Consider the following 26,206-nt stretch of genomic DNA (forward strand, 5'->3'; position numbering starts at 1 on the left):
TATTATTTTTGAGTTTAGATGTAAATAAGTAGTATTTTGGCAATAATTGAGACCATGAAGGGCAATGCAGCAGGCAATGGGTAAATTAGTTCAAATCTACTTATGGATTTATTTCCAAACCTTTGATCTGCTCTCCTGCGGAAATTTTTTTCTATTCAAAAGACTCTAGATTGAATCCATGAATAAGAATTCTTATCTTTTAAAACTTCATATAATTTTATTTAGAAAAGTTATATATATGTGTGTATATATATGTATGTATGTATGTACGTAAATGCTGAATATTTACAGATCATTGGGTCCAATTTCTTAGCAGTCCATCTAAAACTATCATTCTATTCTTTGGGATTAGAATTTGAAGATCATTTCTTCAGCAGTGATTTACACTTGTTATTTACTTCCCTTCGGATGCCAGAGTGAAAAATAAAACACACAGACAAAAATACAAGCACACCTATTTTGAGCACCAAGCTATGTGAGAGTAGATTAATGGTTAGAAATTTACAAGAAAAAAGGAAAACCCAAAAACCAAAAGACAGAAACAAATAAAACTCCTGTTCAGTGCAAAGGCCAAAACAGGTGTTTGTCCACATTTTGTAATTGAAAATAGCATTCTAGTGTCTAGTGTTGCCAGTGATCCATATTTATAGTTACTTTTTTTAGGTGTCTAGTCTAATTTGAATGTTGAAAATATATATTCTCTTAATTTCAATGTAATTTAAATTTACAGAAAAGTTGCAAAAGTAGCACAGAGTTTGTATATACCCTTTAGTTTTACTTATTGCTCATTGTTAAAAATTTACATTATTATGTGCCTTTGTTAAAATAATTAAACTGATATCCTACATTACTGTTAAATAAAATTCAGACATTATGTGGATTTCATTAGTTTTTCCATCGAGGTCTTCTTTCTATTCCAGCATTCTATCCAGGCAACCATACTATATTTTGTTACCATATTTTTTTTTCTCTAGTCCTAACTGGTCTGTAACAGTTTCTCGTTCTTTTCTTTTTTTTATCATAACCTTGGTAGGCTGGTAGTCTTGGAAAGTACTGGTCGGGTATTCTGTGGAATGATTGCTCATCTCGTGGACTAGATTGCACTTATACAAAAATAAGTGAAGTGCTCTTCTTGTCACATCATATCAGGAGACACATGATGTTATTGGTGATATTAACTGTTATCATTCAGTGACAGTAGTGTTTTCCACTTTTGTCTTCTGTAAATATACTTTGTTTTCTTTCCCTATTCTATTTTTGGAAAGAAAATCACTAAAACAACTAACTCACTGTCAAGGGCATGGGGGACAAGATTTAAGCTCCATCTCCCCATGTCATTTGAAATTCTTCTGGAAAAAAGGTTTGTTTCATGTTCTTTACTTAATTGACTTATTCAATTATTTATTTATAGTGTTATTGACTCATATGTATGTATTTTGTACCTTTCATTACAATTCAGTACTATTTTGTTGATCAAACTGTTCTAGTTTTGGCTTGGTTTCTATGTCCTTTTGGTATGCCTGTCTGCCTGCTTGCCTGCCTGCCTGCCTTCTTTCTTTCCTTCCTTTCTTCCTTCCTTCCTTCCTTCCTCTGTATTACTTCCTGGTGCTTCAAGATATTCCAGACCCACTTGTATGTTTCCTTAACCTAGTCATTGAATCAGGCATTAGGCCAAAAAACTCATATTAAGGAACAGTCTTTTATTAAACAATAGTGTTTAGAAACCAAGATCTGCATGATAGGTATGTTTATTGCTCCTAGGGTTTTATTATTTTGGGCACTCTCAGTGGAGAAAACTAGGAAATATATGTTGCATACTAACCCACATGTACCCATATTTATAGTAGTTTCTGTTTTTATATTGTCATGTTTATATATTGTAGTGGTTAATTTTATGTGTCAACTTGAGTGGGCCACAGAGTGCAAGATTAAACACTCTTTTTGTCAGGGTATTTCCAGATGAAATTAGCATTTAAATCAGTAGACTCAGTAAAGGAGATTGCCCTCTCCAATGGTTGAGCATCATCCAATCCATTGAGGGCCTGACCAGAACAAATGGCAAAGCAAGGTGAAATTTGTACTTTTTTTTTTTTTCTTTTTCCTGCCTTACTGCAGGGAAAACTCATCTCATTTTCTTGTGCATTCAGACTGTGATTTACATCATTGATTTTCCTCGCTGAGGTCTTTGGACTAGGACTGAATTACACCAGTGGCTTTTCTGAATCTCCAGCTTGCAGATTGCAGATCATGAGAATTCTCAGCCTCCATAATTGCGTGAGCCAATTCTCATGATCAGTCTCTTCTTATGTGAATATCCTATTGGTTTTGTTCCTCTTGAGAAACCTGACTAATACATATATATTATGTTAGAAGTGTTATTTTATTGTCTCTAAATCTAATTCAGTACTAGGTGATTCATTCTAGCCTTCCTTTATTATAACAGCCTTATCTGACAATAAGAAACCTGAATCCTATTGTCTGACTTTTAAGTTGTTTATTTGCTTTTACACACACATATATGTAAAGCAGGCTCAGAATAGTTAACCTGCACTACTGTGAAGAAAAAATATTACCAACTGGAGTACAGTGTCAGCATATAATTTTTTTGGTCTGTAAATATTGGACAAAATATAAGTGAAAATTATGTTTTGTTTATCCTGCTCTACACTTGAAAAAAAGGTGTGCTTACTTTTAAGGTGAGGCTTTAGTTTATTCTTTGGTGCTGTAAATTTTTTATTGCTAACTCATCTAATATTGCTTCCCTAGTATGCTCACGTTTTCCTTTCACTCGAACTCTCATTAGATGTATGCAATAAACTTACAATATATGCTCTGTTAGTCTTTGATTTCATTTTTAATACTATTTATCTGTGTAGGAGGTTCTTGGATAATTATTCAACATACGTTTAATCTCACTCATTTTTTTCTGAAGTTTTATCCAATATTCAAAAATTTTCATATTCAAAATTTATGATTGATATTTTTCATAAAGATATTTCATTTAATTAAATAGAGCGAAATTATTCAATGCCACTACTCTTTATATTTGTTTCATTCCTATTATAATTTCTATAACTTTGCTTTTCTTTACATTTTACAACTGATTTATAGTAATATTGTTTTGCTTTGTTTTTCATCTTACCATACTCTGGCTTTCGGTAAATTTTCAGCTGCTAGCAACTTTTTACCAGAGCTCTTATAATATTATGGTTTTAATTTTGTTTTCATTTTAAAGAATCTATTAAAAAAGAGACAGAGATATCAATAAACTATATTTGTCTAATACATTTAACATTTTATACTTCTGAACATACGTATTCATAACAGATATCACAGACATAAATATCTACAAAATCAGCCAACTTAACAAAATCAGTGAAAGATGCTTATTGTGGACTATGGCATCTAAAAACAGGTCTTTCTATATCATTTCTAGGGTCTAGGTCAAGATTACAAGTTGAATTCCACAAAACATGTGTTCGATTATTTTACAATTGTAAAATAAATTAAAAATGAAAATAATTTAAGGCTTTAAAATTTAAGAAATGCATTGTATTTTTTCTACTTTGCAAATAAACCTTTATAAAAACTCAGAAAGTCTTAGATGTATTAAGCTTTTGGGGTTTCAAATTTTACCTGATCATGTAATCAATGAGGCTAAGTATTGGAAACTAGCATTCAACCTGCTACTTAAACTCTTCTCTTTCAACAATGATTATTTTTTACCTACAAATTTATGAACCTTCTGGGTCTGCTTACGTTACACACTGGTCCATGTACACACTAGCTGACTCTATTCTTGGGTCAAGAGATGCTCACATTGGTGGTACAGTGCATTCTCAGGAACATGAAAAATAGGCTTGGGATCATTTGTGCACGAATATATGACATTCTGACTTTTCTGTGAGGTCTAAAAGAAAGAAGTGTGGAATCTAGGAGAACACACCCAGATGTCTCTGGAACTTCTAACCTTGTTTGTAGAGATATGACTGGATGAAAGAAAGTCAAGTCAGAAGAGAAGAAGTACCTTAAAAAATGAACAACAAACTATTTGAAAAGGAAATTAGGGAAACAATTCATTTAAAAGAGCATTAAAAATAAGAGTAAATTTAACCATGGAAGTGAAAAATTTGTATATTAACAACTATAAAACACTGATGAAAGACATGATAGAAGATACAAATAAATGGAAAGATATCTCATGCTCATTGATTAGAAAAATTAAATTAATGTTGTTAAAATGTCCATAATACCCAAAGTAATCTACAGATTCAATACAGTCAATATGATATATAGTTTGGATCTGTGTCCCCACTAAATCTCATGTTGAATTATAATCCCTAGTGTTGAAGATGGGGCCTGGTGGGAGGCTATTGTATCACGGGGACAGAGTTCTCATGAATGGCTTAGCACCTTCCCCTTCTTGCTGTTCTTGTGATGTGAGTGAGTGAGTTATTGTGAGATCTGGTTGTTTAAAAGTGTGTGGCACTCCCCACGCTCTCCCACCACGTGAGATGCCTCACTCCCACTTTGCCTTCCACCATGATTGTAAGTTTCTTGAGGCCTCCCCAGAAGCTGAGCAGACACCAGCATTATGCTTCCTGTACAGCCTGCAGATCCATGAGCCAATTACATGTCTTTTCTTTATAAATTATCCAGTATCACGTATTTCTTTATAGCAGTGCAAGAATGGACTAATATACCATATTCGAATTCTAATGTCATTCTTCACAGAAAATAGAAAAAAAATCTAAAATTTGTATGGATCCAAAAAAGACCTCAAAAAGCCAAAGCCATCTTGAGCAAAAAGAACAAAATGGAAGCATCATGCTACCAAATTTCAAAATACCTTACAAAGCATTAGTATTCAAAACAGCATGGTCCTGGCATACAGACGGATACATTATGGAGTATGTTAAGAAGCCTAGAAATAAACCCTTCCGTTTATGGTCAATTGATTTTTTTAACAAGGGTGCTAAGAACATCCAATGAGAAAAGGTGAGTCTGTTCAATAAATGGTGTTTTGAAAACCGGATATCCACATGTAGAAGAATGAAAATATACAGAAGACCCTTACATAAGAGAGAAAATGTAGAGAAGACCCTTATATAAGAGTCAAGGCCAGGCACAGTGGCTCACGCCTGTAATCCTAGTACTTTGGGAGGCCGAGGGGGGTGGATCACTTGAGGTCAGGAGTTCAAGACCAGCCTGGCCAACATGGTGAAACCCTGTCTCTACTAAAAATACAAAAATTAGCTGGGCGTGGAGACATGTACCTGTAATCCCAGCCACTTGGGAGGCTGAGGCAGGAGAATTGCTTGAACCCGGGGTCAGAGTTTGCAGTGAGCCGAAATTGTGCCACTTCACTCCAGTCTGGGCAAAAGAGCAAGACTCGGTCTCAAAAAATAAATAAATAAATAACCCAAAAGGACTTAAAAACTTAAATTAAGACCCGAAACTGTAAAACTACAAGAAGAATACATAGGGGGGAAACTCCATAATGTTGGTTTGGGCTGTGATTTCTTGGATATGACCTCAAAAACAAAAGCAAAAATGCACAAATGGGATTTCATCAAATAAACAGGTTTTTCAAAGCCAAGGAAACAATCAACAGAGGGAAGAGATCACTTAGATATTGGAAAAAAATATTTGCATATTATACATCAGATAAAAGGCTAATATAGAAAATCCACAAGAAAACTACTAGAAAACAAAAAAAGAGACAACCTTATTAAAAAAACAGGCAATGTCACAACAGACTTGTTACACAGGCTACTATCAACCAAATGGAAGACAACAAGTGTTGGCGAGAATGTGGACAACAGGGAACCCTTGTACGTTACAGATGGTGTCTTAAATTAATACACACATTTTGGAAAACATTATGGAGGTTCCTTAGAAAAACAAAATAGAATTACCATATGATCCAGGAATCTCTTTTTTGGATATATATACGACGTAATTGAAATCAATAAGCCAAAGAGATGCCAGCACTCCCACGTTCACTGCAGCATTATTCACAATAGCCAAGATATGGAAACAAGCAAAGTGCCCATCAGTCACTGAATGGATTTTTAAAATGTGGTATATAAACAGAATTCAGCCTTTAAAAAGCAGAACATTCTGTTATTTATTTTGACATAGATGAACCTAAAGGACATTATGCAGAGAGAAATAAGCCAAATATAGACAGACAAATACTATATGATCTCATTTATGTAGGGAATCTAAAGCCAAACCTATAGAAATAGAGAGCAGAATAGTGATTACCAGACACCGAGGGCAGAGGCAGATGGGGAAAGGGGAGACATTCATTAAATGGCACAAAGTTTCAAGTCGACAGGAGGTATACATTTTGGTGATTTATTGCACAACATGGTAACTATAAAAACGATGTATTGTATATTTAAAAGTAGCTTAAAAAGGGTTTAAAATGTTTTAAACTCAAACAAATGATAAGTATTTAAGGTGCTAGATATGTTAATTAGCCTGATTTGATTATTCCACAATGTACACATATATTATACCACATAAATGTACACAACTATTGTTTTGTCAATTAAAATGAAATAAAATAAAATAAAACATTGATCTATTGTAAGGACCCTTTCTGCCTGGAAACAAGGACAGTGACCAATAATGATGCAATTCAATCCAGTTTTTGCATTTCATGAATACAGGCTGAATGCTGATGTTTGCACTTAGATCAGTTTATTTATATATTAATTTTAATTGTATATATTTTAAATCAGTATAATAATATGTCTACTCTTGAACTGTTTTTTTATTATTATACTTTAAGTTCTAGGGTACATGTGCACAACGTGCAGGTTTGTTACATATGTATACATGCGCCATGTTGGTGAGCTGCACCCATTAATGAGAACAATTGGACACAGGAAGGGGAACATCACACACCGGGGCCTGTCATGGGGTAGAGGGAGAGGGGAGGGATAGCATTAGGAGATATACCTAATGTAAATGATGAGTTAATGGGTACTCGAACTTTATCATCTTCTTTGATAACCTGAGAAAGAAACAAGCAAAGTAAAAATGTAGGCTAGGCGTGATGACTCATGCTTGTAATCCTAGCACTTTGGGAGGCCAAGGCAGGTGGATCACCTGAGGTCAGGAGTTCAAGACAAGCCTGGCCAACATGGTGAAACCCTGTCTCTACTAAAAATAAAAAAAAAAAGCCAGGTGTGGTGTCATGCATTTGTAATCCCAGCTACTCAGGAGGCTGAGGCAGGAGAATCGCTTGAACCCAGGAGGAGGAGGTTGCAGTGAGCTGAGATTGCCCCACTTCACTCCAGCCTGGGCAACAAGAGCGAAACTCTGTCTCAAAAAAAAAAAAAAAAAAAGTGGTTGAGGCAAACCAACTCCTCTCTCTATGAGCTAATGTTAGACACATTACTTTGGGTATGAAGGTCAAGAAAGCACTAAAGTCAGATGATCTATGGTAAATGTCATACACTAGACATGTAAATTACTTTGTTGCTATAAATAAATGCTGGATACTGCTAATATTTCTAATAATATATGTTTTAGTGTTATTTAATATTTAGACATGACTAATTATAACGAATAAATCAGAATATGATTTGTCATCTATTTTTTCCCGTCTTGCCCTACTCACTGTAACAATTGCTTTGCCAGTAGAAAAGACAATAATTCCAAAAACATGTGTTTTATACCACACATAGAAAACACATTATTTGATAGTCTAAATGATATTCCTTTAATTATTAAAAAAAAATGACCCTAGGAGTTAAATGGTCCTTTAAATGTGTTCCCAAAGCATATTATGCATCCATAACATATTTGTATTACATAATATAACACTTCATATGTTTTTACATGGAATTTTCATTTTAGGATAATTTATTCTATTTAATAGACAACTGTATAAGAGAAAAGAAAAGTAAAATATTTGTTTTTATAGACTATAAAACATTTAGGATACTTCTTAAATATGATATCAATAAAGGCTGCTAATATAAATTATTGTATATACTTCATTTGAACCCTAAGAATATTACTGATGACACTTTAATTGCCTTTCTAGGGCCATAGAAGTTTTTGGCATAAATACAGGATAATTAAATGGTGAATTTAATATGGTGTTAAAATACAATAAGATATTTAGCATTTTCCTAATGTTCATAAAAAAACAAGTTTTTATTGTCAAAGTTAGTTTAGTTATTGTTACTCACTCTGTTGTCTCCAGCAATAGTGTGGAGTTTGACTCAATACTCTAAAGCAATTATCATTTAGCTGAAATATGATGACTGGATTAAAAAAATAGTTAACCTACTGTATTTCTTGATTAATGAAAATGTTACTTCCAAATTTTTTTGCATGTAATTTTACTTCATGTCCTTTAGACCTAAAATATATAAAATCTAAATAAGTACCTTTTTACTTGATTATATTTTATTACTTAATATTGAAATATATGTCAAAAGATATATACAATGTCCAGAATAAAAATTAATACATATAAGGCCAGGTGTGATGGCTCACGCCTGTAATCCCAGCACTTTGGGAGGCCAAGGCGAGGGGATCACTTGAGGCCAGGAGTTTGAGACCAGCCTGGCCAACATTTCGAAACCCCGTCTCTACTAAAAATACAAAAAAATTAGCCAGGCATGGTGGTGAACTGTAGTCCCAGCTACTCAGGAGGCTGAGGCAGAAGAATCACTTCAACCTAGGAGGCAGAGATTGTAGTAAGCCAAGATCACACCACTGCACTCCCGCCTGGTCAACAGAGTGAGACTCCGACTCAAAAAAAAAAAAAAAAAAAAAATTAATACATATGACTAACATGTATTACCAGTTCATTATTCCTCTTCTAAGATACAGTTAATGCCCTGAATTTTACGGTAATGGTTCTCTTTCTTTCTTTTAGAATTTTATGTCATGTAGCTATTTCCCAAAATAATGTTCTTCAGCTTTTCTTGTTTTGATCTTTAAAAAACTGCATTCAGAATTCAGGCATTCTGTTCCATGGGTGTATATATACTAACAGTGGCATTTAGATAGGGTTGAATTTCAAAAGAAAACTCACAGGGCCCAAAATGAAAATGCTCAGAAATGTGTAGTTCTTGTCAGAAAAAGAATTCAAAATAGCAACATCATTAAAGGAAGGATATCCATTAGAGACTGCCTCACAGAGAATCTGAGGAAACCAGTCACAAGCTTCAATCATTCTTCCCCTGGAAACACCATACTGCAGATGCTTTTTCTTGTGAATCAGGAACCATGGGTGTCTCAATAGAATGCCCGAGAAACAAGAGAAAGTGGAGTCTCTTCTAGTGTTGTTAACATACTGCTTGTCACATAGAGATATTTCTGCTGTGAGTCCTAACAGCAAAGCCCTTCCATTTTTTCATTCTACATGCAAATCATCAGTTTTGTTGTTATCAGCAAACAATCCTGAAAATGTGGTACAAACTGCCACAATACTCTTTAGACCCATGGTTACAAAGCATCATTATTGATCAGAATGTTTCATGCCTTGACCAGAGTCAGTTCTTTCCTTATTTAAGTAAAATAGCTTAAAATAATTTCAGGTCTGGTAGAATTAACCATTACAGCACATTGCATTTTTCCTTTCCTGTACAAGTGGCAATCTCTGTGATTATTGTGTAATATAATCACAATATTTAAGACAACACCAACATGTTTTTTTTTAGCAGTGAGCTGGTTAGTCTTGATATCTTATCCTTCTATAATCAATTTTAAAATCATCTTATTAAGTTATATTGCTTCAAAAAGAAAAATAAGCAAAAAGCAAAACAATATTGTTCAGATGTTAAATGAATTGCCCTGAAACTATAGGTTAACTTTGGAAAGTTAGCATTTCTACAATCTGGAGTCTTTCTATCCACATTTGTTTAGGTCTTCCTTAATTTTTTCCTTAAAGTCTAAAATTTTTTTCCTACAAGGCAAGAGATATTTTATTGGTTTATTTATAGTTACTTCATATTTCTGTTCCATTAGAATATTTTATATAACACTTAAAATATTGTTATTAAAATATAAAAAATTGATTAATATATATTTATATTGGAAGTCTATTTCAAAAACTTGCTAAAACTCTGTTACTCATTCTAACATTCTACTCTGGGGTTTCTACATAAACAAATAATAATCAAAGCATAATTTTTTATCTTTTAAAATAATTATTTTAAATTCTTCTTCCCTTACATAACTATGTGACATTAAATACTTGCTACAAGTTTCAGCACAATATTGAAATGAAAATATAAATTAATGATAATGAATACTTTTTTACATATTAAAGAAAATGCCTTAAGTACTGCATAATGGTTTAAGTTTTCTCTATTTTTCATATTTAATTTGGTGCAAAAGTAATTGAGGTTTCTGAAAAAACTAGTTTGTTTAAATAGCCCTGTAAAATTTTAATTATCATACAATAATCTGCACATATTTGAAGTGCAGAATTTGATTAGCTCTGCCATATATGTGTGTGTGAAAAACAATACCATATCAACATGATAAATATATCCATTACCCAAAAGAGACTTTACCTGGACCCCTTTGAAATTCTTTTTCCTCTTGCCTCTTACCATTCTACTGCATGTCCAGGTAATCAATTTTATACTAGCTCTAGAGATCAGTAAATCAGTATGTGATATTTAACTATTTTTTAAATTAGATAACGTATTCTAACACAACACTCTAAGACTAGAAACATTATGTAGATTATATACTTAGGATAAGACTGTTGGAACAACAATGAGGCAGCTAGTGGCCTGGGCTCCATTTACAAAATTCCACCTCTGAATAGGGGTCTATAATTCTGTTGTGTCTTTGGAGATCAATCTCACTTTAGAGCCAGTATTAGTTTTCTTCTGGAAGATATTCATAGATATTCATATACCAACTATCCAGTTTACATTCACCTTTTTTAGAGAATATGGTGTATTAGTTAGGGTTCTCTTAGAAGGACAGAACTAATAGGAGATATATATCTATATCTCTATATCTATCTATCTATCTATCTATCTGGGGGGATTTCATTAAGTATTAACTATTAGCTTACATGATCACAACGTCACACAATAGGCTTTCTGCAAGCTGAAGAGGAAGGGGAGCCAGTCCAAGTCCCAAAACTGAAGAACTTGGAGTCCGGTGTTCAAAGGCAGGAAACATCCAGCAGGGGAGAAATATGTAGACTGGGAGGTTAGGCCCATCTCTCATTTTTCATGTTTTTTTTCTGCCTGCTTGATATTCCCTGGAAGCTAATTAGTTTGTGCCCACCAGATTAACGGTGGATCTGCCTTCCCCAGCCCACTGACTCAAAAGGTAATCTCTTTTGGCAACACCTACACAGACACACCCAAGATTAACACTTTGTATCCCTCATTCCAATTAAGTTGACACTCAGTATTAACCATCACATATGGCAACATATCTTTCTAGATAGGACCTGGAGAAACTTTCAAATAATGACTTGTAACTTCTATACACTGAAGGGATATATGCACAATTTGTAATTTAATTTTGAGTGTATATTTGACAAAACTACATGTACTACAAATTACCCTTTAATTCAAATTGCCAAACCTCCCTCCAAAAAAAAAAAAAAAAAAAAAGGTAGCATACTCAAACTTGACCATTGCATGTGTTTAATAAATAAGTTATTTTCTCAAAGATATAAACAAGGCCAGGACACCAATATGGAATAGTAAACCATTTTAGGAGTAATGAAAGCAAGAAGCCATTACTACTCTTTTTAAGGAATAAAGAGTTATTGCAGCTGAATAGCTACTGGAATTCAGTAAGAGTTGGAGCTAAAGGAAAGAGTGTCTGGCAGCAGCTGTGGCCTCCTATAATAAGAGCCAATGCCTCATCATGGATCCGTATGGAAGAGCCCCTAGGATAAGTTGCCTTTTCTTCTACTGGCAACTCTTTTGGAAATAATACAACTTTAAACTAATGTACAGAGGAATCTAAAGTTCCTAAAGTTCAAGCAGTCATTAGAGGTTTTCCTTCAGAAACACAGAGTATGATGGGAAGAACGGATATTGGGGCTTAAGGTGCACCAAGTATATTCATCCTAGGAGCATACAAACAAAAAATAATTAAGGTGCATAAATTCAAATTTTTCTTTTATAGTAGAAAATAAGATGTTTTGCTAAGTTGTATAATAGCATTAATTATTTAGAAAAAGCTACACGAGGCCAGGCGCAGTGGCTCACGCCTGTAAATCCCAGCACTTTGGGAGGCAGAGACAGGCGGATCACAAGGTCAGGAGACAGAGCCCATCCTGGTTAACATGGTGAAACCCCGTCTCTACTAAAAATACAAAAAAGTAGCCGGGCATGGCAGTGGGCGCCTGTAGTCCCAGCTACTCAGGAGGCTGAGGCAGGAGAATGGCGTGAACCCAGGAGGCAGAGCTTGCAGTGAGCTGAGATTGTGCCACTGAACCTGGGCGACAGAGAGAGACTCTGCCTCAAAAAAAATAAAGAAATAAAGAAAGAAAAAGCTACATGAATATTAATGGTATCTATTGTTCATCTTCTATGTATATATTTCTCTTATTGCTTAAAATGATATTTTGAAACTGTTTTATTTCCTCGACTGTCCCACTAAATGACCTCAAGAGAAAAGAAAATCTTTATGAATTTTTTTATTTGATACCCCAGGGGATAATTGGATGCATATTTGAAAAAATGAATATTTTTAAAGTAAACTATAACTATTATTTTCTAAATTTTTTTCATTAATAAGATTATATTTTATTAATCTAAAAATAATAAATATGCAAATATATTCATAGGAAAGAACATTAATAATATTAAGGATTGCAAAACATGCTACTTATAAATTACTCTTAAATATTTTTATTTATTGAGTATAATTTTCCACATTTAATTTACATATGAAATATACAAATTACTAGTTTTCATTAATGTATGCTTCACAATTCACTAATTTGTCACTTCATTTACCTTACTTTGTATCAATATATTTAAATTTAGAGGGAAAAAATGGCAAATAAGAAGCAAGACTAACTTGCAGCTCCCACTCAGACAGAACAGTGTGTGGAAGGCTCATCTCGTGAACTTTTACTCCAAGAACTACCACAGGAACGTTTGAGAAAAACTGAAAGAATTCACAGACCCTTTGAAAAAAGCAGCTTACTGCTGCAAGCTCTGATAGACAACCAAAAAACACACAAAGTGTGAGAGGTGGAAAGTCTGCCTCTGAACACACATCCTCACCAGGGAGCCTGAAAAATCCAGATCACATGAGAGGGATTTAACCTTACCTAGAACTGAAATGAATTTAGGGAGTCGAGCAAAATATACAAGTAGAAAAAGCAGTGGAAAGAGCCCTGTAGGCACTTCCAGTCCCCAGGGAAGCCATTTCTGACTTTATCTTACAGGGGTTTTTGGGGAGAACTGCCAGTAGAATTGGAGAAAGACCACAGGGAAAAGGAAACTTCCAACTGAACTTTGTAATAATTTTGACCAAGCGTGAATTTTCCAGGGCAGAATCTGGGAGTGGGAGGGCAAACAGTAAGTGTAGATAAAAGCAAAGGAGTCACAGCAGAAAGCAGGTGAAGCCTTGAAAGTCCTCCTTCCTTTCTCGGTGGGGAGGCTTCTAGCCTGGGACAAGTTCCCAGCCCTGCTCACCAGCTGCCTGAATATAAACTCTGCTGCTGGGGGAGCACAGCGGAAGTGAGACTGGCCTTTCCACCTTTTTGGGTGAGGCCTGTCTCTGCCAGCTTTTCTCCACTTCCTTGGTGACCTGTAGGACATAGAAGAGGCATCCATAATCCCCTGGGAAATAACTCCATTGTCCTGAAAAAGACACCTCCATCCCCCACAGTGGCTGCAACAAACCCCGCCCAATGAGAGTCTGAGCCCAGACACACCTAAACCTGCTCCCACCTGATGGTCTTTCTCTACCTGCGCTGATAACCAAAGACAAAAGACAGAGTCTCTTGGGAGCTCTAGGGCCCTGCCCAACACCTGATTCTCCTTATACTACTGCAGCTGATGCTCTCTTGAAGGTTCCACCTTTTGGCTAGTGGCCAGCCAACACAAACGATTAAAGTGACTCATAATAGAACAACCTGCCCCAAGAAAGGAGTAAACAACAGCTAACTCCACCACTTGTAACATTCTGGCTAACAAGAGGTCCTCAGTCTGTCCACATGACAACTTTACTGCCAGCACAACCAGCATTTGAGAAAAACAGCACACTAAACAAAACTAGAAACAAGGTCCCACACAGAGTTCGCCTCACTCCTCTGCTACCTTCACCAGAGCAGGTGTGCTGGTGTCTATGGCTGAGAGACCTGAAGACGGATCACATCACAGGACTCTTTGTAGACACTCCCCAGTACCAGTCCTAAGCCCAGTAGCTCCATGGGGTGGCTGGACCTGGAAGAGAAATAACAATCACTGCAGTCTGGCTCTCAAAAAGCCCCAGCTTGAAGGGAAGGGGGAGAGCATCACGTCAAGGTAGCACCCTGAGGGACAAAATAATCTGAACAGCAGCCCTTTAGCCCCAAATCTTTCCTCTGACATAGTCTACCTAAATGAAAAGGAACCAGAAAAACACTTATGGTAGTATGACAAAACAAAGTTCTTTAACACCCCCACAATATCACACTAGCTTACCAACAATGAATCCAAACCAAGAAGAAATATTTGAAATGCCAGAAAAAGAATTCAGAAGGTTGATTATTAAGCTACTCAAAGAGGCACCAGAGACAGGTGAATACCAACTGAAAGATATTTTTTAAAATATTACACGATATGGATGGAAAAATCTTCAGCATATATAAAAATAGCATATATGTAAAAAAAATCACAACTTCTGGAAATGAAGGACACACTTAGAGAAATGCAAAACACACTGAAAAGTCTCATCAATAAAATCAAACAAGTAGAAGAAAGAATCTCAGAGTTTGAAGACAAGGCTTTTCAATTAACCAAATCCAACAAAGACACACACACACACATACACAAAGAATTTAAAAAATGAGCAAAACTTCAAAGGAATTAGGGATTATGTTAAACCATGAAACCTAAGAATAATTGGTGTTTCCAAGGAAGAAGAGAAGTCTAAAAGTTTGGAAAATACATTGAGGGAGTAATTGAAGAAATCTTCCCTGGCCTTGTGAGAGATCTAGGCATCCACATACAAGAAGGTCAAAAAACACCCAAGAAATTCATGTCAAAATGATCATTGCCAAGGCACATAGTCATCAGATTATCTGAAGTCAAGAAGAAGGAAAGAATCTTAAGAGCTGTGAGGCAAAAGCAGCACAAAACCTATAAAAGAAAATCCATCAGAGTAACAACAGATTTCTCAGCAGAAACACTGCAAGCTAGAAAGAGTTGGGGTTTAATCTTCAGCCTCCTTAAACAAAACAATTATCAGCCAATAATTTTTTTTTTTTTTTTTTTAGATAGAGTTTCGCTCTTGTTGCCCAGTCTGGAGTGCAATGGTGTGATCTCGGCTCACCGCAACCTCTGCCTCCCAGGTTTAAGTAATTCTCCTGCCTCAGCTTCCCGAGTAGCTGTGATTATAGGCATGCAGCACCAGGCCCTGCTAATTATTGTATTTTCAGTAGAGATGGGGTTTCTCCATGTTAGTCAGGCTGGTCTCGAGCTTCCATCCTGAGGTGATCCACCTGCCTTGGCCTCTCAAAGTGCTGGAATTACAGGTGGGAGCCATTTCACCCAGGCTCAGACAATACCTTTTATCCAGTGAAACTCAACTTCATAAAAGAGAAAAGAAGAAGTCTTTTTCAGACAAACAAATTCTGAGAGAATTTACTACTACCAAGCCAGCTCTACAAGAACTGCTAAAATGAGTTTTAAATCCTGTAAGAAAACCTTGAGGTGCACCAAAATGGAACCTTCTTAAAGCATAAATCTCACAAGACCTATAAAACAATAAGACAATGAAAATGACAAAACAAAACAAGATATTCAGGCAACAACTAGCGTGATGAATAGAATAGTACTTTACATGTCAATACTAATGCAGAATGTAAATGGCCTAAATGCTCCACTGAACAGATACAGAATGGCAGAATGGATAAGAATTCACCAATCAAGTATCTACTATCTTCAAGAAACCTACATAACACATAAGGACTCACATAAACTTAAGGTAAAGGGATGGAAAAATATATTTCATAGAAATGGACACCAAAAGCAAGCAAGAGTAGCTATTCTTGTATTAGAAAAAATACTTTAAAGCAAAAACAGTTAAAAAACACAAAGAAGGACATTATGTAACCATAAAAGGACTATTCCAACAGGAAAATATCACAATTCTAAATATATATTCACCTAACACTGGACATCCCAAATTTATAAAACAATTAGTACTAGACCTAAAAAATTAGATAAATGGCCACACAATAGTAGTGGAGGCCTTCAATACTCTGCTGAAAGCACTAGACAGGTCATTAAGACAGAAAGTCAACAAAGAAACAATGGACTCAAACTATAGCCTAGACAAATGCCTTTAGATATTTGAAGAACATTCTACCCAACTGTAGAATATACATTTTATTCATCAGCACATAGAACATCCTCCAATATAGACAATATGATAGGCCACAAAACAAGTCTCAATAAATATTAAGAAATTGAAATTATATCAAGTACTCTCAGATAACAGTGGAAAAAAAAATTGGAAATAAACTCCTGAAGGAACCCTCAAAGCTGTTGAAATACATAAGAATTAAATAACCTGCTCCTGAATGATCATTTGGGTTAACAATGAAGTCAAGATGAAAATTAGAAAATTCTTTGAACTGAATGATAATAGTGACACAACCTATCGAAATCTCTGGGATAAAGCAAAGGTGATGCTAAAAGGAAAGTTCATAGCCCTAAATGCCTGCATCAAAAAGTCTGAGAGAGCACAAATAGACAATCTAAGGTCACAACCCGAGGAACTAGAGAAACAGGAGCAAACCAAACTCAAATCCAGCAGAAGAAAATAAATTACAAAGATCAGAGCACAACTAAATAAACTTGAAAGAAACAAATTAAATAATACAAAAGATAAATGAAACAAAAACTGGGTTCTTTGAAAGGAGAAACAAAATTGGTAGCAAAATTAACCAATAAAATAAGAGAGAAGATCCAAATAAGCCAATTAGAAACAAAACAGGAGGCATTAGAACTGATACCACAGAAACACAAAAGATTATTCAAGGCTACTATGAATACCTTTATGCACACAAACTAGAAAATCTAGAGGAGTGGGATTAATTCCTGGAATATACAACCCTCCTAGATTAAACCAGAAAGAAAAAGAAACTCTGAACAGACCAATAACAAGCATCAAGACTGAAATGATAATTAAAGAATTGCCAACAACAAAAAAAAGTTCAGGACCAGAAGGATTCACACCTAGATTCTATCAGACATTCAAAGAAGAATTGGTACCAATCTTGTTGATGCTATTCCAAAAGATAAAGAAAGAGGGAATCCTTCCTAAATCATTTTATGAAGCCAGTATCACCCTAATATCAAAATCAGGAAAGGACATTAAAAAAAGAAAACTACAGTCCAATATCCCTGATGAACATAGATGCAAAAAAATCTCAACAAAATACGAGCTAACTGATTCTAACAGCATATCAAAAAAAAAAAAAAAATCCACCATGATCAAGTTGGTTTCACACCAGGGATGCAGGGATGGTTTAACCTATGCAAGTCGATAAATGTGACACACAACATAAACAGAATTAACAAAAATCATATGATCATCTCAGTAGATGCAGAGAAAGCATTTTGGAACATCCAGCATCACTTTATGATTAAAACCCTCAGCAAAATCGGCATGGAAAGAACATACCTTAAGGTAATAAAAACCATTTGTGGCAAACCCATAGCCAACATTATACAGAATGGGGAAAAGTTGAAAGCATTCCTCCTGAGACCTAGAACAGGACAAGGATACCCACTTTCACTACTTCTGTTCTCCATAGTACTGGAAGTAATAGCCAGAGCAATTGGACAAGAGAAAGAAATAAACAGCATTTAAATCAGTAAAAAAGAAGTCAAACTGTCGCTATTCAATGACGGTATGAGTGTATACCTAGAAAACCCTAAAGACTAATCCAAAAAGCTCCTAGAACTGATAAATGAACTGAGTAAAGTTTCTGTATAAAAAGTAAATGTACACAATCAGTATCACTGGTATATACCAACAGTGACCCCACTACGAATTAAATGAAAAGTTAACTTTTTTTATAATAACTGTAAATGTGAATGTATGTAAATACACACACACGTATACATACACACACACACGCACACACACATACATAGTTAGGGATATATGTAATGAAGGAAGTATACCTAATGAAGGAAGTGAAAGACCACTACAAGGAAAACTGCAAAACACTGCTGAAAGAAATCATAGATGATGCAAACAAATGGCAACACATTCCATGCTCATGAATGGGTAGAATCAATATTGTGAAAATGACCATACTGCCCAAAGCAATCTATAAATTCAATGCAATTCCCATTAAAAGTTTCCTGAGGTCTCCCAGGCATGTGGAGCTGTGAGTCAATTAAATCTCTTTTCTTTATAAATTACCCAGTCTTGGATATTTATTCATAACAGCATGAGAATGCACTAATACACCCAGATTTTGCTTCCCATTTTACCTAATAAGTAGGTACCATTCTGAGTTCTAATTCAGTAGAAGACTTAGATTTACTTTCAGGAATTATCACAGATAGTAAGTATACAACTCTGGAAGAAAACAATAAAACAAAACTAAACATCTCAAATATTAATAACCATCTACCCACTCCCTAATAGATAACAGTTTTTTCAATTCTTTGGGGATTGTTCCTTCCTGACATCAAAGATCATAACCTACAGATACTAAAGCTGTGAATATCCCAGCACAATCACTCATTTAGATATTTCACAATAGAGAAAATCTTAAAACTTCCAAATAAGAGTAGAAAACTTTATGTATAAAGTTGCAAAAATCAACAGTATTTTAGTCTTTTCAAAAGCAATACTAGAATCTGGACAATATTGGATAAAGTTTCAAGGATATGATTTCACATTTGTAAGTCTATTCACACCAAAGATATTTATGACATGAGAAAGTAGAGTAAAAATACGATCACACATAACGGCTTCAAAATAATACATCTAGATGTCCTTTCTCTGTAGCCAATTAACAGAGACATTCAACAAAAATGTGAGAATAAAAAAAGAAAAAGAAAGATGTGAAATAAAGGACATACAAGAATTAATAAAAAATTGAAGAGAATTCCAAAAGAATGTGTAAAAGATAAGCAAAGACATTGCTCGGCGCTTGCCTTAGAATTCAGTAAGCAGAGACTGGACTAGAAGAATACAAATACCAAGGAAGCAAGGTCATATAATTCAAATAAAAATGATATATTAACTAAAATATTTTGCTAAAGTATTTTGACTGTACTGCAAGATTTATACTGGGGAGACTTTGGCAATATATTTTTAACACCTGCTTTGATATCAAAGCAAATGGAAGAGAGAGAAATACAGAAGGGGAAGTAAGGACAGCAGAATATTGCTAGAATAACACAAAATACTTGAATATCAAAAAGAAATTCCTGGTACTACATGTCTTATACTTGAGTACTGTTACACAGATTTAATAATATAAACATATCATACCTTTACGATAAAATACTATGTATTATTGTTGGTAAATATAAGAAGTGGAGAAGTGTGTAGGTAATGGTTTATGGGCAAGTTGGATGTTTAGGAGTGAAGGGAAAGATGAAATAGAGACTGAAACCTTGTCTTTCTTTGTGGAATTCCAATATATAATGGCTAAAATTCATCAATAAAAGAAAACTAGTATTTATGTGTTCTAAAAAACATGGAGGTATATAAAAATGAAATTACTGGAGTAATTGAAAATGATTGTCTATGGAAGAGTAAGCATCGGCAGTTGGCAAAGTAAATGAAACTATTATTTTACTTTAGAGTCTTTTAGAACAACTTTACTTCAAAGGAAATAAAACAACGTATGCAGTAGGTCATATAACTCTTAACAAAATAAATGTTTATCCACTCATCCACCTACCTGATTGTAAAATGATTTTTCCAAAAGAAACCTCTGATTTGATTTTTCCCATTTACTATAGAAATTACATGTATCTATATATGAGAATAACTGTACACAGTATTCTACACTCATTTTTCTTTCATTAAAATGTTTTAAGATCCTGTTACTTCATTATGTTTGCACTATTCTTTTAATATTTTATATTATTCTGTGGTGTTTCATTGTGTGTCACATTGCACTAATTTCAAGCACACTTTTAAAAACATCTCTGAAACTAAATTGTATCTTATAATTGATAGTCTCTTTCTGATATAATTGGTAGTTTTATGTTTTGATTTCATTTGTAAGTATATAAAATACTAATGTAATTAACAATAGTATTATACATTAAATAAAATTATGTTAAATCAGTCTCTAATTAAGACATGTAGGTAATTCTCTGTACTTCAAAGTTAAAAACAATATTGGAATGTTGTGATCGATATATGAAAACATTTTGACACAAGTGAAAAATGTCATTAGCATTAAAAATACAGAATGAAATTTTTAGTTCAATGTAAATGCATTTTCAATTTTGATAAAATAAGAGAATTGACTTGTAAGGAGGATATACTTTCTCTATTCTTTTTGAAGCATTGATGTCTTTAGGACTACAAAACACCTTTTTAATTTTAGTCATTATTATTGTTACCATGCAGATTGGTTGAGATGGTAACACCCTGTATTGTGGTTTTATTCATTTTTTTTAATTACAAGAAAGTGAGACATACTTAAATGGTTTATATCACTTATAATTTTATTTAATGTGAAGTACTTCTTCACATACTTTTCACATTTTCTATTGAGTCATTGGTATCAAAATATTTATGGAAACTCTTCAAATATTAAGCAACATAATTGTTCCATCATAATTTGTAAATATTATTTAATAAATATTTAGAATTTCTAATAATACAAATAGACACTTAATATATTCTATTTAAGGATAATAATTCACCATAAAATTATAATTACATTACTTGTGCTTAATTAATTGGACCAAATGCATGTTTTATTTTTGAGAATTACATTATTTCATTCAAGGATTTATTAAGAGAGAAAGAGAAATAATTATGTGCATTAAAATATTATATTTTTGATAATCACTATTTTCTATATTTGAATCCTGCTTTGTCAAAACTATATGCCTTTGAATAAGTAAAATAAAACCATATATGCCTTTCAAAAAGTCAGAATGTAAACCATTTTAAAATGTCTAGCAAATTATATATATTCTAAGCATTGCCACATAAATATCATATACATTAAGATAACTCTACACTTACCTCCTTTTACCCCATTGGTAAAACATACTTCTAATTATTGTGAATGATATAAATTTGTAATCAGACTGGAAATACACTGGAAAATATTGAAATTGTTCAAACTTGCATCTGAGTGACCACTGTAACCTCACCTAGACAGTGAACATAACTTTATTATATTGTAAACTTTTTTTCTTAGAGATAATGTCACTGTGCCACACAAATATAAAAATAGGAAATTAAACTAGATAAGAGAGTAGCAATGACAGGCAAAGACAGTGTAAAAGAGATACACTGTATCTACATCTACCAGTATCAGCTGGAGCTCTGTGGCAGCAGGGAGAACTAGCATTCCCAAACCGCCTCTGATATCACAGCGATCATATTCAGGAACTGTCAAAATGAAGCCTTAACTGATCCTAATTTCCAGGATGATATATAGCAGCAGACAGTGCCTCAATGAAACCTCTGTTTACTTACAACTTTAATAACCTAGGTTATAGAAATGGGAAAATTCTATAAACTGCTTTTAAAAGACATTTTATTAACCTTTAGGATGACCTCATTTCAATGTTTAGCATATGCATTCTAATTTGAGACCATGTGGCAAAATGTTCCTAACCTAGACTTGTTGTTTCTTTATCAGCTGTCAGAAGAAAATTCATTTTGACATTAAAGCCATTTATGTTTCACCTCTGTTATAACATATTTTATTCTACAACTTATTGAACATATAATGTAAATAAAGCAACAGTGTCCTCACTATTGGTAATATTTAAAAATAAACTAATAAAGCAGATACTTTACAAGTTTCAAAGTACAATTTGGAATCAAACATTTTACTAACAATTTTACTTGCTATATTTATATTGGAAGGTCCATACTTTTTCTCCATCTAGCATGTTAGCACATTATAGATTTTAATCAAGTATACTTTTCCTAATTACTTCCCTTATTAGATTTAGATGGCACTGAAATACATTCATGGCTGGATAAGTCAGGCAACATAACGATAAGATTGTCCTGTGTAGGCAAGACCTTCAGCAGCTAGAACTTTTAAATTGTACACTGCACAAAGGACATGTTGAATATAAGCAAAGTTTTTGAATTTTTTTCTACCCCCACAGGTCTATACACCTGTGTCTCTCTCAAATTTTTTTGTTCCTTATATTCCAATCTTTCTCTTTCTTTTTTTTATGTTTAAATGCATTTCTTTTTTCTTTTTTTTCCCAATCACAAAAATATTTATTTTCTTTTTATTATTATTATTATTATTATTATTGTTATTATTATACTTTAGGTTTTATGGTACATGTGCACAATGTGCAGGTAAGTTACATATGTATACATGTGCCATGCTGGTGCGCTGCACCCACTAACTCGTCATCGAGCATTAGGTATATCTCCCAATGCTATCCCTCCTCCACTCCCCCCACCCCACAACAGTCCCCGAAGTGTGATGTTCCCCTTCCTGTGTCCATGTGTTCTCATTGTTCAATTCCCACCTATGAGTGAAAATATGCGGTGTTTGGTTTTTTTGTTCTTGCGATAGTTTACTGAGAATGATGATTTCCAATTTCATCCATGTCCCTACAAAGGACATGAACTCATCATTTTTTATGGCTGCATAGTATTCCATAACCCCCTAACAAGGCCAACTATATGTTTGCCAATGCTCAGTAGCCTCTCTCTCTATATATATATTTTTTCACATTATATATATGTATTCACATATTATATATATGTATTCATATTATATATATTTGTGTGTATATATATATACGCACACCCAATATATTCACATATTTCATATATATATATATATATATATATATCTACCCAATATATTCATGTATTCTTTGATTCTGAACATTCTTTCTGTACAAATGAAATGACCAGGAGCACTGCCCAAAGCACTTCTCACTGGGAGGATTAACTGCCACTGCTGACTTTTAGAGACACCTTTATGTGAGGTTGTAGTGAAGCAGTTCATTTTTAGCTTGCACCTACACTCTGACTGACAAAGAATGAGCCAAGCTTGTTACTTTTCTCCTTTGTCAGTTGTAAATGATCTCTCCATAGGGCCACAGTTGTGAGCTGAGACAGAGGTGCTGTTGGAATTTTTGGTGGATGACACGACACTCTGCATATATTAAACATGAATCTTGGTTTTGTCCTTAGACTTTGCACATGCTTGATGCTGAATGCACTACTTTTATCTTTTGATGGATTGCTGCTGAAGACATCAGATCTTTCGATTTCGTGAGTATGACAGAATTCAGCTCCTGAGGAGGTGCTCTAGTATTATGGTCACTTGATGTATTGTGCTCCGAGACCAATAACATGTCAGGAACTTTTTAAAAAATGGTGTAACATTCTCTGTTGAGGGTGGCATGGCTTTGATCTAATACCCTTATAGCCTATTTGATGATTCTCCTCTTAGGACTTGTCATAAACGCCCCAAGACATCTTATGCCATCGTAGATTCATATAATATCATAGAGTTGGGCTAATAGATTGCCACCAGCACCAGATCTGTTTACACCATAGCCTGGACTCCCTAAAGAGTCTTTTTCTCCTACAGGTCACGTTCAAATCACATAGCCCTTTTCCACCTTCATAAATTGATGGAGGCAGGCTTGTCAAAGTGAAGTGTGCTAAGCCCCAAACTTGTGCGTTGTGCATCTTTTTTAATGTTAGGAAGGTAAAGAATATATAATTCTTTACTTTGGAAGGCATATTTGATTTTACCACTGGCACAAGAAAATTTCACTGATGAGGCAGGTCTATAACATTTCTTTCCCTTTGTCTCCTACAGTCTGTATCCTCTGTAGATCATTTGTCTTATAAAAGTCTCCTATGTTTTCACACTCTTTGGACATCCACTTTGATAATATAATATCATTAATATAATGGAATACCATGATAGTATGTAGCAAGTCAAGATTTTCCAGGGTTTTTGAACTATCTTATGATGGGGTTAGCGGTAGGATATAGCTAATTTAGTCCTTAGTGTATGCTTGACTTTCTCATGTGAACACACACTGCTCCTCTTGCTTGATAGGAATAGAAAATGCATTTACCATGCACAACATACTAGAGACTGTGTCAATATGCCTGGCATCACAACTGCAAATGGGGCTAGAACTCTTTGAATGTGTGGAATCTCACTGTTCCCCTCTGAATCTGTTAGGTTTATGTGGTTCCAAAGTGATGACCTAAGTGGAGATACGAAGGGGATCACTGCCCTTGTATAAGGTAATTTATGGAGGCTGTGATCATTGCCTTCTTCCAAAAATGAAATTATTTTTTATGTTTGTAACCCTTGCAAGGGAAGTCCATTTCAGTAATTTCACTAGATCTTTTCTACTCGGCCAAAATACCAAATAACCAAGGTGGCGATTCTGTCAGTCCCAAATATGCCCATTCCAATTATAAATTTAGGCACTGAAAAAATTATCAAGTGTGCCCATGTATCTGGTGAATTCATCATGCACAGACTCAGACTTATATTGCATTTAGTGCTTGGACCTCTGCTATGGTTTGGATATTTGTCCCAACTAAAACTCACGTTGAAATTTAATCCCTGATGTGCCAAAAATATTTTTGTTTCTTGTAAATTACTCCATTTCAAGTGCTGTGTTTTAAGCAACAGAAAACAGAGTAAGACAGAAAATTGGTATGGAGAGTGGGGTGTTGCTGATAACAAATATATGAAAATGTAGAAGCAGCTTTGAAATTGGGTAATAGAGGCTGAAATAATTTGGAGGAGCAAACTAGATTCTAAGGAGGACATAGGAGACAAGAAGACAAGGGAAAGTTAGGAACTCCTTAGAGATATGTTAATTGGTTGTGACCAGAATACTGATAGAAATGTAGACAGGAAAGGCCATTCTGTCAAGGTTTGAAATGGGAATGAGAAACCATATATTTGAAACTGGAGTAAAGGCTATTCTTGTCATAAACTGGCAAATAACATGGCTGAATTGTGTTCATGCCTGAGGGCATTGTGGAAGATAACTAAAGAGTGATGATCTAGGGAACTGGACAGAAGAAATGTGATTCAGGAGCAAATAAATAATTTAAAGACATAATTCAGTGTTCAAAGGGAAGCACAGTGGTAAGACTTGGACAACTCTTAACTTGGCCATATTAAGAGTAAAAAAAGCATGCTCAGGTGAGAAAACCAAAGCTGTGGCCCAGCACCTGTTTTCTAGAGAAATTATTAGCAGTTCCAGAAGGAAACTAGGTACTATTCCCAAAGACAATGGTAGAAAGACCCAGAAGGTATTTTAGAAATCTTAGAGGCTACCTCTTCCAATACAGGCCAGAGGCCTAGGAGGGCACAATGGTTTCAGGCCCAGGGCACTCTTCACAGGTCAGCCGCCTGAGACTGCCTCAGGACTCAAGCAGAGTGCTCAGATGCCACCCTAGCTCAACCATCCCTAGGTGAAGGTACAAGTTGTCAATCTTGGTGGCACCCAAAGCAAGAGGTGTGAAGGCTTGGAAACCTCCTCCCAGATTGTAAAGGATGTCATAGAAAACCTAAGGAACCAGGCAAAGATATTTTTTGTGGGTGGAGACAGAGAAGAAAGCCCCCATTAGAGCAATACCAAGAAGAAATGTGAGGTTGGGAATGTCACAGCTAATTCCCATTAGGTCCATGCTTAGTGGAACTATGGGAGTAGAACCACCACCAGGACGTCAAAACTAAAAAGTCATCGGCAGCATGCATCACCTGTCTCAGAAAGCTTCAGGCACCAAACTCTAACCCTATGAGCAGCCACATGCATTGTACCCAGGA

At 34.7% G+C, this 26,206-nt stretch overlaps 1 long non-coding RNA gene across 1 annotated transcript in view; it reads left to right on the forward strand.

Annotated features, from left to right (window-relative positions):
* Positions 1 to 26,206, forward strand: part of LOC134738074 (uncharacterized) — a 440,002-nt gene that overhangs the window by 409,936 nt on the left and 3,860 nt on the right. Inside the window, exons 4-5 of the long non-coding RNA XR_010123603.1 lie at positions 23,584 to 23,664; positions 24,596 to 24,660. This is a non-coding gene — a long non-coding RNA (uncharacterized LOC134738074). The remainder of the gene's footprint in view (positions 1 to 23,583; positions 23,665 to 24,595; positions 24,661 to 26,206) is intronic.

This window comes from Pongo pygmaeus, chromosome 14 (genome assembly GCF_028885625.2).
Source record: "Pongo pygmaeus isolate AG05252 chromosome 14, NHGRI_mPonPyg2-v2.0_pri, whole genome shotgun sequence".
Taxonomy (NCBI): domain Eukaryota; kingdom Metazoa; phylum Chordata; class Mammalia; order Primates; family Hominidae; genus Pongo; species Pongo pygmaeus.